The sequence below is a fragment of the Opisthorchis viverrini genome (genome assembly GCF_000715545.1).
Source record: "Opisthorchis viverrini unplaced genomic scaffold opera_v5_887, whole genome shotgun sequence".
In the NCBI taxonomy this organism is placed as follows: domain Eukaryota; kingdom Metazoa; phylum Platyhelminthes; class Trematoda; order Opisthorchiida; family Opisthorchiidae; genus Opisthorchis; species Opisthorchis viverrini.
Genome location: NW_008752574.1, coordinates 7476 through 14777, shown reverse-complemented (window position 1 = coordinate 14777; position 7302 = coordinate 7476).

The following is a 7302-nucleotide window of genomic DNA, read 5'->3' as shown; positions in this document are numbered from 1 at the left end:
ATACAGGAACTAGCACTACCGTAACAAACACAATTTTACCGTTACTCCCGTAAAAAGCATTGGCGCGTGTGGTTTTATTAAGAAGAGTGGGTTCTCTTATAACACAGGTCGTAACTTTTGGGCAAAAGTGAATGTGCCTGTTGTGAACGCCTCACAATGGAGACGAGATATTTGGAATCCGTAAGTGGCGAATAAAACATGTTGGAAAGTAGAAAGATATTTTGTATATATAACCTGGAGTCAAAGCACATAGCATGAACGAAAGAACACGACTGTGAATAGGCTCGTCTTCCAACCGACCTACTAATGACACTTACTCTGAGCCACACTTCTGTACACGAACCTCGCAAAACATTCACCCCACTGCTGTCCAAACAAATAACAGGTGACTTCTGTGAGCTGTTTGTATAACTTCCACAAAAGTTGTATAATATTGTCTAGATATTAAAGGAACTTATTTGTAAAACCAAACGAGGTTTTGGAGGGTTGTGAAATCAGAATTTCAAATAAACAGGGTATGGGAAAAGGCATGCCTAAGGAGAGAACTGAATCGGCAACGTCCGATTGTCGGTAGGCAACTTAACTGGCATACCTTATAGAATATGGTTCGCTAGTCTATCTTGGGTAGGCCCCTCCAAAGACTGACTGACAAGGCTTAGCATGGCGTCCTCCGTTCAATAATTGGTGTAAAGCTGTGCTCTAATACGCCTTTGCTTGGACACCACGGAGATAGCAATGTTCGCTAGTCTATCTTGGGTAGGCCCCTCCAAAGCAAAACTGACAAGGCTTAGCATGGCGTCCTCCGTTCAATAATTGGTGTAAAGCTGTGCTCTAATACGCCTTTGCTTGGACACCACTGCCGGAGATAGCAATGGAGGTTGGGTCAGATTGTTCTTCCGCATTTTTTCCATCTTATCCTATACTTCCTGTTGGTAGCATTGGAAGATGATGTGGTGGTAGAAGAAAGCGGGGTGCCTATTTGGCATTAATTGGGTGACGTGCTGCGCTCGTACGTCCTAGGTGGAGTCCATTCCGAAGTCCCCAGTGATATATTTTGTGATGTACAAAAGCTTGCCCTGCAATGTTTCTGTGATGTCTGTCTGTTTTATTGGCACTGGTGCCTGACTAGCGAGTGACCTCAGTAGCGTTTAAGCAATCTCACCAGAAAGCCAAGTTGACAGTTATGTAGTAACAAAATGTCGATTTCGGGTATCGCATCAAAGAGTGAATCAGTGAAGACTACTGATAGACTGATAGACTCGTATCGGCTGTCTGAAGCTTCGCGCTTGCGATACCTTCCAACTTCGGACACCCTCCATCTATTCAAAAGAGTTACGCTTTTTTTCGGCACACTCAAAATATCAAGTAGTGCCGCGGTTCACATACAAATAGACCTGCAATATCGTTTCAGCCGGTTTCAGACTAAACACTCTAAGCAGTGAGAGGGAGTAACAGGGATGTCGCTTCGGCCAAAGATGCCGATGAAGACCGACCTGGTTTTCTTGGTTCGATAAATGATTCGCTTTCATACAGTTAGCAGAGACCGATGCAACTGCTCAGGGAAGTGAACTTACGTACTACGTCATTCAACTAACCAGCAGACCTGAGGTATGGGTTGGCAGTAGCAGTAATACTTTGCAGGTGCAAAACATAACAAACCATTAAGTAGACTCATTTCGAATATGCGAAAACGGTTCGCACGTACTAGTGTGAATGACCGGATCCAACAGGTCCTATATGGTCCGTTATTTCATTGCGGGCGAATATCCCGAGAGCATTTCTTCCTGCACAGTTACAAAAACAGACCGAAAGGCTTCAAGTTCAAGAGGAACCGTAGGTGAGAATACCATCTAACATGGTTTACTCATGGGAAGCCCTGCAATAGGGGCTTAAGGAAAAGCAGCATTTGACGCGGAGCACTGAAAGATCATCATTTGGAACATACACCAATGGTCGCCAGATACTACACTACGTCGTCACAAACTTTTTGAGGGTTAGAATCACCATTACACTAATATCCTGTCTTCGTTCCATTTAGTTTACTACGGGTTCGGCGTCTTGGCTGCTACGGCCTTCTAGCCTCTCTCGCTGAGTGAAAAACATCGGAACGGCATATGTTTGTATGCCCAAGAGACTGGTATCCAGCGTTGTTCTGATGTTAGTGATTGGATACTGTTGTCAATATCTTACGTTTCACCTTGTCTTTCCAAAATTTACGTTGATGGAACCCAGTTGAACCGTTCATCAGCGTTCAGCTCAGGGATCTGTTGACACTATAGGTAAGGATGCGACGTACTCAAGTTCCTAAACTCACTGAGAGCCTAAAATACAAGTCAGAATCCAACAAACAAACCTTCACGACATTTAACTGTTTGACAATACTTTCCAGATCGATAATTTTCATACATGTATTAATCGTTGAAACAAGTGCCGAAATTCGGACAAACAAGGAGAGTGGGTGTCAAATGATGTAAACATTACCGGTATTTCGTCAGGACACCGAGAAAAGTCGTGGAACGCAAAACACGTTACATACGACAGACATATAGCAACAGTAAGATAAAAACTGTTTTACAAAGGGTACGAGGTGTAACGATAGTTCCAGGGTAGGTAGGAGATCCTGATTATTACCTGCTGCGTGCACAAGACTGACCTGCTATTGTTGGCCAGTATCGCTGCGCTAAACAACCATGGGTTCGGATTGCGCAACAAGACCGAGAATTAACGTAAGGCCTACATGGGTGACCTGTTCCACGAGGGCCATAGGGACACTACGGTCGTGGATAAGTTGCCAGAGTTGAGTCGTCAGTAGTACCAAACGGATCTGATGGACATCTACTAGGAAATTAACTACCGGATAGTCTTGTGTAGGGGCAATCCCCAATCAGCATCTTGTAGTCCAAACGGGATTGAGTCTTCCAGGCACATAAGCCCCTAGTTCCCGAATAGTAACGTCTGAAATTCAAAGCTGGGGCAACAGTTATCTCATTCTGCTCTTAGTCTTGCCCGGCAACAAAACTTCCTACAATACGAATCGTCAATGCGTGCTGTTGTCTTCGTGCTTACTGCCGTTCACCGAGTAAGCGTCAAGATACGTTCGATGGCGTAGTGGAGGCGTAACGTGGCAGGAAAAAAACTATCTGGAGATTCTGGATTTCTGGAATACAATAAGAGGTTAAGTTGCGATTGATTGGTTGTGCTGCGGTACAAGCCGAATCTGTTGATCAATTTGTAGGCTCTCCCAGGCTGCCTGGAAACCGGCAATTCAACCTTGAGGCTTAGAGTGGTGAGCGATACAGGAATCTATAGGTTGTGCAGTGATTCTTCCTCCCCCCCGATTACAAATCAACTGATCCGTTCTGGGGTCTTGAACTTTTTCATATTATGGGGCGTTCCTCGGAAATAAAGCAAGTCCTCATGAATCGGAATGCAATGTCTTCATAACGCTGATAACCTTTTGCTTCTCAAGAGGGCCCAGGACGAAAACCATATAGAGTGCAGTTAAAACAACTTTCCAAGAGCCCCTGAAACATCACAAATGAGCTGAGTTTGAAAAGCCTGTTGTGAATCTGTGCTTCGGGCAATGCGTGAGTTTTTTGGTCTATCCTCCTGTTACCAACAGTCTGACGGAGGCCATCATAGATTGGACCCACACAATATGCAGCATTTTTCTGCTCAAAACCTATAAACCTCGGTTTCAGTTCAAATGATAGAGAAGGACAATCAAATCCAGAATGAAAACGAGCTTGCGGAATATGACATGGTAGCATGTAAGTTGGATCCGCTTCCGGCACCGGATCGCAAACTCAGAGCAACGCTCTCTGGGTGTCACCAAATTAGAAACACGTGATTTCTTTGGAATTTTGACTAGCACATTAAAGACGCCCACATCATCTATGAAACTGCCAAATATTAGTGCAATACAACGTTATACATTGTGTGGAGTGTAAATTATGGTGGACTAAGAATAACGGCTCAGAAAGTCTTAACTTAAGTGGTCCGCTACGTACACCACTTCAAGGTCGGAAATTGACCGACATCAAGGATGCACAAACCCACTTTCAAAGAAAAACAACACCAGCGAAGCATAAGCCCTTTCGAGAACGAAAAATCTCCAGGATCCTTATGGGATGCCGATTTTGTGCATCATTAATATTTTCTTCCTGCAAAAAAGTGCTTAACTGCTATGGTGACACAAGTGCGTTTCTGATACGGATACTCGATAAGTTGGACAGTGTGCGGTGATTCGAAGAAAGCAAGGATCGAAGGATAGGTTCCCGAAAAGCGATTGGACCTTATAAGACTAAAGACATGGTGCAGTTTCCAACTGACCCTCGGGGCTCCCGAGGACACATGGAAATAGAAAGGACGTTCGACCCCAGGATCACATTCGTACCCGTCTGCCAAGTGATGCTCCGTTGCCATTCGAGTGCCAAGAGCAGTCAGTCCAACTTGGATTAGACGGTTATTTTTGTGTGCAATTAAGCACCGATGTTACGGAATTAGGTCAACCAAAGAATTTCAAAGGTTAGAATAGCTTTCTCGAAGTTGCAACGACATATGCTCTCAGAAAATCATCCGCTTCCAAGTGCTGTATGCAGTGTTTTGCAGTGTGGACTGTGCTACTGCACGCTTGTCAGACGGAGAGAAGACCTGAAGTATGTACACACCTTTCATAATCAATGTTTCAGAACTATGAAACCGACGAAGTATTGACCAACGATTTGGTAATAGGACAACCAAAGCCGGGTATTTATGGGGTCAAATATTCACCAGAAGAAAGCCTCTAACAGATAAAGTGGCTGAATTATGCCTAGTTATCGTTTATCAGTAGACTCATTGTCTCTTATACCACCTGAAAGAAAAGCAAGAGCACGTAACACGACTTGGCTGTAGATGCGATTCACTGTCCAAGACGACGTTTATATGCCCACTCGCGTCTGGCTAGAAATGTTCAAAGGCTTGACATTTATACTGTCAGCTTCTACCGATCGTCTGCGTTTTGTTGGATGGATACCTCGGATGTTTGAGCTGGGCCACCACCGGATTTCTCCACCAATTGTTCGACGGCAGTCTATACCTTTTACGTGACCATTTTGGCATGTTTATCAGCCGGCTCTGCTGCGGCTTCCGTCCATGCGGATGAGACTAATCACGCCAAGTTGAGCACCTTGCAAACTTCAGTCACTTGGATATAGCGAAAATGGGGAGCATGGCGACTGATTGTTACAGAATTCCTTGAATCCTATGAAAAACAATACACAGCTCAAAACAGCAATAAAGTACAGTGCTCCCTGTTGCATCTGACTGCCTTCCCCGCTCGTGCCTTAATGGAGAAAAAAAGACGCCGACAATGAACACAACAGGTGTTGATTCCTCTCTTCTGTTTTTATGACGTACAACGCGGCTCCTCTTTTTTGTTATTTGGGTTTTGCGCCTATATCACCTTTCTTATTTTTGACCTGAATATAAACCGTTCTTTGAGTTTGTCAACGTACGTGTTGTTTGAGTCAACACATGGTTTCGCTATCTTGTAAACACGTGGCTTTGAGTCGGCGTGGACTTTGAGATCCGCTAGGAATTAGCAGTTCCTAAACCGGTGAATAGAAGCCGGCGTAGTCCTACGATTTAAGGTTTGTAAAGTTTATTTTCTTATTGTATTTATAGTACCGCATTTGTAGCTAAACCTTCATTTTAACGATTTGGCTTTTGGGGTTTTGCGCGTAACTCAAAGTGCCCCAACACATTGCTGGAAACAGTTTATAACAGCTCTAGTGCAAAAGTTAAAACGTCCACGTGCTATTTAAAGGGAACTTTTTGACATTGATTCGAGCTGTCTGATAGGCGCTTAGTGTATACCCATCAACATGACCGTGCTTCTATGAACACCTATCATAGTCGGTCGTGCTTCTGCGGGCGTGCTTGAACACTCATCTACTTTTACTGAATTGATTGAGTGATTGACTTGGCCTGAATGCTTGCCGGTTTCCCTATTGAGATTTTGCTGGAGATTTAGGGTCTCACTAGGTTCCGGGCGTTCTGGGGGGGGGGGGGGTATTTTCAGGGATCTGACCTTCCTGACACTCCCTTGTTCAGGGAAACTTCCGCACAACGACTCTCTAATTCGATCAAGCACCTCGTTCCTGGTTTGTTGTTTATGCTGCTTGTTTAAATAACTTTTGAGATACCACATCTTCTTAAGGAAACCCAGTGAGTTATTTTCGAGTTGACTAAAGTCTGCCCGAAGTCCATCAGTGAATGATCAGCGTGAGACTGGTGTCATCTTATGGAAGAACGGTTTCTAAATAGGTCACGTACATATCTAAAGGGGTACTCTTAATCCCAAACCTTTGTCTATCGACACGTGCACGTACCGTTTGACTTGGTACGGACAGGACACCCTTTTTGAGTTCACTTACTCAGCTATTTTTACGGTGAATTCCGCTGAGACGGATTGTTTAGCAGTTTTTCTCCCCAGTTAAGTGGTACGACTCTATTGTGAATTAATTGCCCTTTCAGGGGGATCACTATCAATCAAACCAAAATTATAGTTTATCCTGTCTCTCTCCAGTGACAGTGATGTACTTGAATGCGCTTGGAACAACGAAAAACTGAACTAATGGGGCATTTCGCCGCTTAATCAGCCCAGGAGGAATCCATGGTATGTATATGGCATCATTTCCCATTACTTTACGCCATCAACCGCCTGAGACTCTGCTCGTAAGAGTGCTTACGTATGGCGGACAAATGGTCTGGAATCATGTCTCACGAACAAAAACAAACACTCAAACTAAAACATCCGAATGGAGAACAGAAATTAGAATTAAGCACTAAACATATGCGAGAGCCGAGACTAAGTGAACGCAGCGAAAAGCCGGGAACAGTCAAGGGCATCGGTTGTTGATCAGGTGACTCTTGGTCTGTTCATCGAGCTTCGCAATTGGTTTGAAAACGTTTTGTCACCAAACGAAGAGTCATCATCAATACTCGGCTAGGTGGGTATTTCTTCCTTACCTGCGTGCGTTCACAAGTACATGCCACCCGATCAACAGCCAATAAAAGCACACGAACTACCAATATTTCGAGTTGACGCTTACTGTTTCATGATGAAACGAAAGGCGCTAACTAACCAGTACATGGGCGTACGACGGTAGTCGGTGCCCAGATGTGAGATCAGGCAGAAAGAGGCCAGGTAGGAATTGGCGGGCCTAGATGGCCATCCAAATTGAATGGTTTAGAGAATGCTACGTTGGATGGTTGGTCCTCGTTACTCAGACCCGAAAGAGCCTGACTACCCTGTTA